Genomic DNA, 12,117 nt, shown 5'->3' with positions numbered 1-12,117 from the left:
TCTTTGTATAAAACGCACTAACTTGTGGGAGAGAAAGTGTTCTCCTCTTTTAGAATTCAATTAATTGTCAAGCAATTATATTGCAGTTCCAGTAACTGTATCGACCGGGTCCCGGTCGAAGAAACCGACAGCAGGCGTTTCAAGACAACAGTGAACTGTTATGTTTATTGCGCTGGGCATTTTATACCAGAGCGATGGAAAGGGCATAGTGGAAATAGAGGGCAAGGAAAGGCACGTGTCGTTCCAGCGTGCCAAGATAGCTTGTGCTCATTGAACTGATACGATACAGTAACTAGAGCACAAATGCGAAAACGAAACCGATTCTGTTCGCGCTCACAGAGTGCGGCACCAGGGGGCAGCGCGCGCTGCGCGTCCGTTAGGAGTGGCAGACGGAGCTGCACATGTGTAGTCAGCCGGAATTTTTCGTGTCGTGTTGTAAAAGTTGTTAATTTGCCGTAAATATCTCTTGATTTGTACTCAAGAGTGAAGCAAGACTCCAAGGAAGAGAGATTGACGCATCGGGAGCGAAGAACAGAAACGATGGATGGTTACGCTGCTTGGGTCTCGGCACGTTCGAATTGGCAAAGTTCCGAATTTGTCGCTGTGTTTTGTACGCTTGTGCGCTCGTCATTTGCCGTCATCGCGCGGAGATATTTGCGCTGGATGTCTTTCACTTCGTGTACAAAACTCTGCACGCTGCGGCATCGAAGAAGTTGTCCTGTGTTTGGGTGCACGTATGCGCTTGGACACGGATATATTCTGCTTGCTCTCAACGGGTGTTCAACAGTCTACGCGCACTCGTAACTTGCTCATGAGGTAAGCCCATCTTAATCTTATTTGGTTTGCATAATGTAGGTGTTAGTGATGTGTGGTAAGCCGGTGTCGCGAACAGAAATATTGTTTCAAAAGACCACTATGCAACGTCTTAGGGCAAAACTGACGCATGAATGGGGAAAGGGATCACCCTATCTTTTCAGATCGATTCCAGTCGTAGCGCGATCGGCTCGATCGCAATTTCCGTGAGGTACTTCTAACCTTTTGCTCACTCGCGTTAAAAGCGTAGAATAAAACTGCGTTCAGTTGCGCACTGTATTGACGCTTGTATTGGCTTGAGAGCATACTGTATCCGATACAAGAACTTCTGTTAAAATACGGAAATAAACGTTCGAGGCAATAGCAGTCGTTCACTACCTGTGATCGTTACTTGCTTGCTTGGGTGCACGTTTTAATTGTGACCAGAAAAAGAAGTTCTTTCCTCTGGCTGCTCTGCTGTGTTTCCTCGGTGCAACTTTTTGCAGTGCAGCAAGACGTGTTGCTTCGAATGATGTCTGGGCAGTCAAGGCATTCGTGTCAGTAAGCAAGCAGTAAACGGGGTATCAGTGCGAAAAAAATTGGACATACAAGAGAAGCGAATGGTATCATCATTGACTCTTTTATTTTACGAATAATTCAGTTGTATTACTAAAGCGGAGAGTGGATATGCATGAAAGTCAGATTGTATTGATACTCAGCAAAAACAAGGTAACTTATCATTACTAATCAATCCTTTTCTTTTACTGAAAGGCAAGTTGCTGTTGTGCTGGAGCTGAGAAGAGGTCTGCTGCCTGCAATGGGTCCATCTCTCTCAAGTTATCGCAGTATTGTAGCTCTCAAAGTGAGTGGATTTTTTTTTTCTCTTAGCTATTTGCCACCTGAATCATGACTGCCACCTGCCACCTGAATCAAGCTGTGTAGGTGATCACTGTTAGTGACATTGGAGTGCTGGTGGACAAGCACTCCTTTATGATTGCAACGCATATGACAGAGTGTAGCTGTGGCAGTATGCGAAGGTGTTAATCTATAAGCCAAATTAGGTTCTTTGAGGTAAAATGTTAATATATTGATGACATTGGATTGTGGTCTAGCAGGCAAAAATGCTAAACAAGGAGAAGTAATTTTAATTTGCACTTGTTAAGATGTGCAAGCAATTCAGGCTGTTACACATGAAATGGGACATTTGTAGATGTCTTCTACAATGCTGCAGTCCTGAATAGTTTCAGAGTTTAGTGATACCACTATAATTTCTCTGTAAAGCATGCAGCACAGTTTAGCATTGGGGGAGGCTTGCATCAACAGGCGTCTACTTACTTACTTAGTTAAATGGGGCTTAATGGCGCAAAAGCGGCTAAGGCTATGCTGCGCCAAACATGAGGTGTTTTAAAATCCACTTAATGAAGGAAAAGGCTTTGTTAATAATCTATATTTTATGTAAAAATCCAGTGTCGTCTAGAAATTTACGAACGTCACATAATGGGACTAGCAGATCATCACCTAAAATTAGAGCAGGGTGTAAAGGTATGTGTAGTTGATATAATTTGTGCAAAAGTGTTCGTCTGTGTTTCAGTCTGCGTACATGTGAGTAATATGTGCATAACTGTTTGTGGCTGTTGACATTTCTCGCATGTTGGTGTGTCTTCTTTCGTAAGTAAGTAATTGTGTGTGAGGTGTGTGTGCCCAATGCGTAGTCGGCATAAAACTACATTGATGAACCGCTCCTGATGGTAGCATGACTTCCACTCGCCAACTATGGGTTTCGTGAGATGTAGTTTGTTGTCAGCACAATGATCCCATTCGCATTGCCATTTCGCCGTTAAGGCTTTACTAATCGCGCGGATGCTATCTTTGTATGGAAGTGTTGTGTTTGTTATCTCTTTGTTCGCTGCCATCGATGCATATCTATCGGCTGCTTCGTTACCCGGTATCCCAACATGACTTGGTACCCAGCAGAAGTGGATTGATCTCCCATATTTGTTAAGTGCGACCATGTTTAGTATGTCCCCTAACAGGGGTTCACACTCAGATTTTAGGTTTAGAGCCTTCAGTGTACTTAAGGAATCAGTGTAAATGACTGTGTTTTTGTGCTTGCCAGTGATAATCTTTTTCACTACAACCCATAAAGCGTAAACTTCAGCAGTGAAAACAAGGGCATGTTTTGGTAGACGAATACTTCTTTCCCAATTTTCTGTTACGGCCCCTACACCCATGTGTTGTTTTGTTTTGGACCCATCAGTGTAGAATTGCGTGTGATTTTGATATTGGTCCTGAAGAGCACGGAATTCTTGTATAATGTGGTCGTGAGGAGTGTCTCTTTTCCTTAAATGTGTTAATGTCCAGTCGCACAACTGCGTGAAATCGTACCACGGGGCCAACCGTTCTGGTTTCTTGGCAACCTGGAGGACTTCGTGGGGAATTTCATAATCCCGACACTATTGCTCATACTGCAGTACAAGTGGCCTAAACATGTTTGGTTTATTTCTGTAGTGTAAGCGTGAGTTGCACTGTGTGACGATGTTGTCGCATATGTGTTGCGGTGATGACTTGAATTCTGAGTACGTAAGGAAATGTGAGGAATGCTCTGCGCTGCTGTAATGAGGGTTCGTTACATTCAACATATAAACTTTGAATAGGTGACGTCTACTTACTGTGAAGTTCAAATGAGGTGTTACTGTTAGGGTGACTATACATAATTTATGGTTTAATTCTAATCTTGTATGAGGCAGACATAGTTTACCCACTTCGTTAAACAATAGAGATGTAATATCTATGTATACAAGTATTACCCATTCATTTATGCCATTTGGACAATGGCAGAAATGCATGGGCAATACTTGTGTACATAGACATTACATCACTATTATTTAACCAAGTGGTGCCCCTGCATGCTAAATTTTACAGGGCTATTATTAAGTAATGTCAACTTTTGTTGTAACATTAAGGCACCTTTTATATTATTACAGATTACCACCATTGTGTACCATCATAGTGTGATATTTACACTAAATGTATTTGACTTTGTTATAAAACCCTGCACAGTGGTGCATCATGAAATTTTTTTCTATAGTTTCTGGCCTCAGAATGCACTTCACGTTATATTCTTGTTTGCAACAAAACTATAACGCAGGTTTCTCTCCTTATATTTTGTGGCACTTCAAGCTGCGGCGAGCTAAACCACTGGGCAGCAATACTGGAATCGTTACTGCGTGTGGAGCTGTCTTCAAACACACACAAGGAATGCATAATTGCTTTTTCAGCGCAAAACAATGCACACAAGAAAGACGACAGAACAAGGCGCTACTCTCAACTGACATCACTTTATTGCGTCCCTCCTTTGTAGACAGCAGAATCTAGAAGAACATGCGCTGTGCACACCATGTGCAGGAAACACCAACATCTGATCACAAGAGCACACTCATAGGACAGAATCCAAAAAAAAACATATTGAGCACTGTACAAGGTTAAAGAAAGCACACTAATGCACTGTGACCCCAATGACTGTATGAAGAAAGCTTCCGATAACTCTCTGGCGATGGTATCACGGCTCTTTTTCAAAATCGTAGTATCACGAAACATTGCGAACATAAGCGATCCATACCAACAGGCACAGGTTCCCATTTGGCTCAACATTGTAAAATATGGAAGTGCAAAGCCATGTTTCGTGATACTATGATTTTGAAAAAGTGCTGTGATACCACCGCCCGAGAGTTATCGGAAGCTTTCTTCATACAGTCATTGGGGTCACAGTGCATTAGTGTGCCTTCTTTAACCTTGTGCGGTGCTCAATATGGTTTTTTGGATCCCGTCGCATGAGTGCGCTCTTGTGATCGGTTGTTGGTGGTCCCTGCACATGGTGCTCACTGCACATGTTCTTCTTGATTCTACTATCTATAAAGGAGTGACGCAATGAAGTGATGTCAGTTGAGAGTAGCGCCTTGTGCTGGTCGTCTTTCTTGTGTCCATTGTTTTGCGCTAAACAAAGTATTTATGGATTCGCACCAACTAGCCCGCCAATGCATTGTGTTGAACGCAAAGAAATGCTGCTTTGCCTTCTTTGACTGTGTTGCGGGCACTTCTGAAGTACTGTCTGTCCAATAACCTTGGTGGCATGGAAGTGCCGTCCACTTCTATGCGTTGCTTTCTGTTTCATTGTGGCATCACATCACATTATATTCATAATGTGTATGTACTTTTTCTAAGAGACCCATATTCCTATCCTTGTGTTATATTTGCTGTCGCATTATTTATGTGCAAATGACCAGTGCTCCAAGTTCCATTTTATCGAAAAGTAAACTACTGATACCTAAACAGTTCTGTATATCAGAAAACCAAAGCCGAACTGCCGAACACTATCAAGCAGCAGCCTTAGTACAGTGTCAGGTAGTCAGATTTTATTGGTTATGCAGAGGCGCACAGCGTACCTCTTTATTACTTGCTGAACAATTAAGCTGTGTGAAAACTGAGTATTTATGTAGCTTCAACCACATGCTATTGGCCATTGTTCCTGCCCTCAGCAAATGTGGAAGATTATCATGGCATTTCTTTTTCTAACTCTTTTTCCTTATTACAGTGGGATTACTGCATGTGTAAGTAGGAAACGGATCACATAGCCAATCAAAAGCCAACAATGTGTAAACTTGGAACATTGATTGTACAGTTTGATGACCCAGAATAAGTAGAAATACACCATAAATGATTGACGATTAACTTTTACTTGACACAGGGCTAAAGCATACAGTAAGCATACTGTATGCTCATACGGTGTCACATCAATTTAAATTTTAGTGTAGCTTTACAGTGTACGCTTCTATTGTTGCATTCTGTCAGAGGGATGGTAATGTTTCGCGTGTCTAGCAACTAGACTGTCTATATACAGTAGTAAAAATGTGCGAACTGTATTTTTTAATGATTTGATAGAATGTGTAGAACAATAAAGCCATACAATCAACGCACAGTGATGTGACTTTCTCTGCACATGTTGCAGGTTCAAAAAAGTATGGTGGAAGCTGTTGCCAAGGTTCCGACCAGAAAAGACAGCCAGTATAAAAGGGTCCACACCACTGATCTCTACTACAGGGCATGGACAGCACATCGAGCACCCTCGACTGAAGCCAACCTTGTCCCGGAAGTTGGTGCTTCACAACTTTGCGGCAGCACTTCGTTTGCACGGGTGTGTGGCATTTCTTCCCCTAACATGCCCGCCTGATGTGCCATAAACTACCCAAGCAGTGTTTCGAGGTGTCCAGAATTTTTCCATTGCAGTGTCTACAGTGTAGCTAACATAAATGGCGTGCAATGGAAACACTGGTAAATGAGAAAAAACTTGATGTAAGAGAACACTATCGTATACGGGTTCAGATTGTCATAAAAGCGCTTACCAGACATGTAGAGACCTCCTAAAATGTGAAAAACCACAAAGAAAAGTTTTTCGGCAGCAATATTATCTGATCGCACGCACTAGTTAGTCCACCATATAAATATGCCCTGCTTCCAGGACAAGCGCCTGCATGACACCGCATTTCCACTGGCTTCACCTGCATCCGGTGCGGTGTGCTGCATCCAGCAAAACATTAGAAATCACTGGTGCACAGTGTTTTCTGTCCCCTTTCTCGACACATACTGAACACATGGTAAACTGTTTCCAAAGCAAAAAAACAGAGGGAAAGGGCTCTGAACACATTGCATTTTAAAGTGGCTGGTACTGGGTAACGCAAGTACTGTGGCATAGTATATTTGCACCAGGCAACCTGTGCGCCCAAAAAGGCTGCTGTTTACTTGCAAATGGACAACGTATTGTGAGCATGTTGAAGTTCTTTTTTTATTCTCATCTGGAGAAGAAGCCTTGGAAGCATGAAACACTTCACAAAACCAGCTTCAATATATTGTGTCTGCATCACAATTTCATGGCTGCATGAGTGAACCCTCTGGTTAACATGTAAGAGTGTTCATGATGTTTGCCATGCATTATCCACTTTATTTACAGGTCAACCCTATCTTGAGATTTAAGCTGATGTTGCGTTTAGAGAAATTATGGCCGAGAGCCAGCTTTTGAGAATACAGATTGAGCTCGACAGATTAAACACCAGAACAAGTCGTTGAGGATTTCAGATCAAGAATCTTCAAAGGCCAGTTCATTTAGTGGTGTTAATATTCTGCTCAAAGTTGTTGATTGTTACATTCGTATGGTGCCCAAGCATTGCGGTAACAACTTCACTTGGAGTACATAGCAAGGGTGTATTCGACGTAAGCTGCTGGCTTTTTTTCTGTTTTCAAAAACTGGTTTCTTGTTCAGTTCAAATTTTGCATTGTTTATTAGGTGTTGTGTTCTGTTTCCTTTTCCTGCAGCTTCTTAGTTAAACATCTGAATAGTGAACACAACTTGACCTTTTGCTTGATTTTCTAGATTACCACCCTCGATGCAAAACAATTTCACTTCAAAACTGCTTGTACCATACTGAAAGAATAACTTGAAGCAGCCATAGCCACCAATAACACGCAAGAGATGATTATGAAAATTTTAATATTGTTTTTTGATCTACAGGGTGTCTTAACTATCGTGCACCAAGATTTAGAAATATGTAAATGCGATGTAACTAGACAAAATGAAGGTAATGTTGTTTGCCGTCGCTTTGAGATACTCTGATTATATTTTGCATTCTGCCTAATTACATAATTCTTAATTAGTTAATAAATATCTCAAAGAATTAAATGAAATGTGTCAATGAAAATTTGTAGAGCAATATGAAAGCCTCCTTATACACTTTTTTGTTACTGTTACTCATTGTGTGCTACATAAAAGTGTTTTTCCAAGGAATAAACCTGCGAATACACATAAAGTGTCTTGAGTGGCCAGTCATGTGTCAGTTTTGTGGTGCAAAGCCACGAATACACCTTAAATGGGTTCTTTTAAGAAAAAGACTTGGCTCAGAAAATTATCCTTCTTTATGCAGCCTGTGGAGACAAGGTTTCTTAGACATGGCCATGGCCCTCAAGGAAGATGCCAAGGCCACAGGCAGTTCCTCCAGTGACCGTGAAAAGGTCCCCCGGGGCACAAGTCTAATTTGGCACCCCTACCTTTCTCCTGCAGCTTTTCTGTCTACTTAGCTAACCAGGTGGGTCAATGATGGCAAAGGGAAAAAAGAATCAACAGCTTCAAACGTAGAACTTGCTCAAGCTCAACGCATTTTTGGTGTGAAGTTTTTCCCTTATCATTTATCAAAAAAATGGGTAATAAGTATATGATATGGTCTTCATACAGACACCTCTTTCCCACAGAGAATTAGCAGTAAAAAAAGCAGCTTATGAAGGCTTGAATATTAGCTAGGATGATGTGGCATAGATAGGATAATGATTATGAATGTTTCTGGTAAAGGTAGTGGTAGTAGAGTGAATAATCAGTTTATATATAGATTAAAAGACATTTCGTTCCAATGCCAGAATTTTAAATCATCCCAAGTAATTTTTGCGTTTGATAGTCTATGCGCATTGAGTGACAGTGCTTCTTGATGCTTGCTTCTTGCTGACATCATTCTTATGCTGCATAATTCACCTGTTTAAATTCCCTATTTCTCCTTTTCAAGCAACTTTACATTCATCATAACATACCTTGTATGTTATGATGAATGTAAAGTGATAAGTGATGAATGGAATGTGATGAATGTAAATGTGATAAATGTGAAATGTAATCTCATCAGCAAGTTCCAGAAACTTGCTGATGAGATTAGGGGGCGGCGTGCACCCCAGGCTTAGATATGCATTCAAGAGCCTAATATCTTGCAAATGTTAGAAATACTCCTTCTAAGCAAGTTCTTGGTGTCATACAAGGTTATTTGCGAATACGAATTTGCCTAAATTTAGAAAACAGTCAATCTAAAACATGTCAAGCAATATCGCTGACAGTACACACACATTCCAACGGAACTAAATACAAATAAATATAGCACCAAATGCAGAATCATTGGCATGATGCCATCCTTTCAGTGGAATAAAATCTGTCCTGCATTGTAAATCTGGAATCCTTTATAATCCAGACTACTAAATGCCTCATGAGGGTTGTGACGTAAAATATGCGTGTATTTATTCCTCGTTTCTTTACTTTAAGACCCGATAATGCTTAAACAGCAGTGAAAGAACTGAGATCACGGTACTTAATACTTTATATTGCTCCAGAAATCCGTTTTTCTGCCGATCGCAGCACTTGACACTACCAATTTTTGACAGAAAATGTGAGACAGAAGGCACATAACACTTAAGGTGGTGCTATTCACTTTGATTGTTTGGGAACAAAACTCATAATGTACATGTTATGGCCCTACGTGTCATTGCCTTTGAACAACAAAAAGGTAGGGGGTTTGCGTTTTGCAAAACTGCATGGAGGTTTTTACTGTGTGCAATTAAAATTAGAAACCTTCACAGCTGATACTAAATGCATTCTCCACCGCTTTAGGTTATACAGGTGTACTACTTTACACAGAACACACTCTTTTACCTCATCACTGCCCACACTCTTAGGCAAAGTTACACCCTTTGGAGTGCCCCTTCTGCCACCAACGATAATCGTCATCTGCCTTGTTGCGTTTCCTTTCTTTAACGCTGCGAGCCCTGTACTTTCCAGTAACGAACGGCATGCGCGTTATCAGCATGATAGCATTCCGGAAAGGAAAGTAGCGGCCGTGGCGTTTTAAAGAAAGGAAACACATCAAGGCAGGTAATGATTATTGTTGTGTGGCAGAAGGGGCATTCCAAAGGGTGTAACTGCCTAAGAGTGCAGGTGGTGATTCAGATTCTTCAGAGGTGTTTCATTGTATGGGATGGCACATCGCTCTTCACTTATTTGCAGAATATTGCATTCCAATTGTGTCATATGAGATGAATCCATTAGAGAGCTTTAACTTGCCCTAAATTTATTACAGCTCTTTACTGGTAAACTGGCAGCAGCTTGCAGTGCTTGTGGAAAAACAATTGTAACTGCCATATTATATGTAACTGCTAGTGCACAGGCATCGGCAGCACTAATGGTTAGGGTAAACTTGTTTCTTCTGTTCTGGGGTATGCATCCTCCACGAGAAAGTAGTTTTTTTCGTCTTCCTCTTCTACCACATTGGAATGTGAAATGGGGTGTAATTTGTAGGGTATACTCTTGCATAAACTTCATGAGCATTTATTCTTGTCTGTGCCACAGATCATTGTTGCTACCACTATAAAAGCAGTTTACAGCACCCGTAGGGAACAATCTGAATCTTTAACGAACAGTAAGGATAATGAATAATCGAATAATTTTTAGTAATTTTCAACAAATTTAGCACTCTTTGATTTCCACTGTGGTGTTTTTCAAACTGTAATGTTGGCACAAGGTTTGTCTGCAGGATGTCATTTTGTGTGAATGAGTGCACTTGTGCGCATAACACCTCAGTGTCAACATTCTGCTGCACAGAATGTCATTAGCTTTCGTATGCATTGGTCACTATCGGCTGCTCCTTTGTTAGTTGGAATGTAGCATTTATGTAAAGCACATTTGATGTTCTAACAAAAAGCATTGTGCTCTCTTATCTTCTAATTCTCCTACTTGATGCCTAGTGCTATAACAGCATGGTTGACACCATGAGAGTCAGTGTGGTGTATAATTGTGTCTGGTGGGGTGGGGGGTGTACATTAACTTAAGCAACTTTTCTAGACGACTTGAATCAATATTGTGGAATGCTGGTTTTTTTTTTCAATCACTGTTACCAAGTTTCACTTTGCTTGTGGCAACAAGTTTAATGTAGTTCGCTAGCACTCCTGCCAACACATATAATGTGCAGGCATCTGTGTTGAAAAAAAGACCAGCTAATGGTTTGCGAGGAGCTAAGGTCCATTTAGACCATTAAATTTTGAGCTTACACCGGTGGAAATAACTGGTAAATGAAAGCACACCCAGGAGAACTGACCATAATATTTTCTTTCAATATAATAATGATGAAGCTTTGAACTGCATATGAACTGACTTGTTTAAAAAATGACCCATTTCCTTGTTCAAGTAAGACAAAGGTTCCACAGGAAGACAGAAACTTGAAGCCGCCAACAGCAGCATGAATATAAACAGCGCTCGACGTTTTGCAATCTTGCACCTGGTTATCATATTGTCCATCCCATTTTTTTCCACAGGCTGTTCTTTACTGTTTTATGGTCATACCCAGTTTAATTTTAATGTCCCTATTTTTTAATATTTCGTTAATATATCGTCATCGGCTTTTAACAAGATATATATTCTAATGTGCCTTCATTTACCATTTACAGTGATCTTAACCAGATGCATCTTGATACAAAATTTATTTTCCTTAATTCTTCGTTTTCCTTTTCCAAAAGTGCAAACTGTTTATCTTGATATCTATTTTGTCTTCTCGGAAGATTAGGTCTACTGGATTAATGACTGCTTACATGTGTACATCATTTTCTGTTTTGGTCACCCCTACTCTTTGCAAGAACTGACAGTAGTGCTCATACCCGCTCCATCACAATCACCACTGCTAAGCACACCCTTCCTTCCTTTATTTTAACACTTTGGCTTCTCTTGACCTATTATATGCACCAGTTTCTTCTCCCCCAATGAGGCTAGGGGCCACTGAGCTATGCACAATCCAAAACAACGCAGCCGAGGAAAACATTTGCTACCCTAATGACAAGCACCTATGTCGAAATGTTGGCTATAGCAACATCCCTTGTTCCAACAATGTTGGTCTACTTACATGTTTTTCTAACACAGAAGTTACTGCTTTGTCGTGTTCTGTGATTATACTTTTTTGCCGCTTTCTTTAGGATGGATATTCACGAATACTATTTGTTTCTCCTAACAGCAGCAAGTTTATCCTTGCAAGCATTTTGGGTCAAGAACAACTTTCACCAGGAAGAAGTGCAAGACGAGTGATTGAAGAAAATAAAGTTGCTTCTGTGATCTAAGAACTTGAGGATTGAAATGTTGCACCTTTGTGTACATATGCTACGCAGTGCTTTCATATCACAAAGTGCAAACTGTTTTATCTCTGCAGCCATGTCAGTGTGTTGGCAAGACAATTTTCTCAATGGTGACCTGCTGCTTTGTCTATGAGCTGCCTTCATGACATTTGCATTAAAGGCGATGTACTATCGTGGACAAAAGTACCCTGGAAGTGCGAGCGTTGACCAAATTGCATTTCTGTTCAAGACCGCTGAAAACAGTGGGTCACGTATGCACATTCCGAACGCAGATGGTAGCACGACTGATCCCAGCAAATAGTGCACCATAAGATTCGGTCGACTCTCACACGTCCTGAGCAATTTTGTCCCCGA

The 12,117-nt window shown here is 40.9% G+C and overlaps 1 long non-coding RNA gene across 2 annotated transcripts; it reads left to right on the top strand.

Moving 5' to 3' along the window:
• Positions 1–347: 347 nt before the first annotated feature.
• LOC126519794 (uncharacterized) lies at positions 348–11,751 on the top strand. Of its 2 annotated transcripts, none has more exons than XR_011891180.1 (5): positions 348–816; positions 1,564–1,654; positions 5,798–5,983; positions 7,764–7,925; positions 11,649–11,751. It is a non-coding gene; the product is annotated as an uncharacterized lncRNA (long non-coding RNA). The 2 variants fall into 2 exon arrangements; XR_011891179.1 differs by having other exon boundaries at positions 11,646–11,751.
• The last annotated feature ends 366 nt before the right edge of the window (positions 11,752–12,117 follow it).

The sequence above is a fragment of the Dermacentor andersoni genome, chromosome 11, assembly GCF_023375885.2.
Source record: "Dermacentor andersoni chromosome 11, qqDerAnde1_hic_scaffold, whole genome shotgun sequence".
Classification (NCBI taxonomy): domain Eukaryota; kingdom Metazoa; phylum Arthropoda; class Arachnida; order Ixodida; family Ixodidae; genus Dermacentor; species Dermacentor andersoni.
This window is presented reverse-complemented; position numbering and strand designations above follow the sequence as displayed.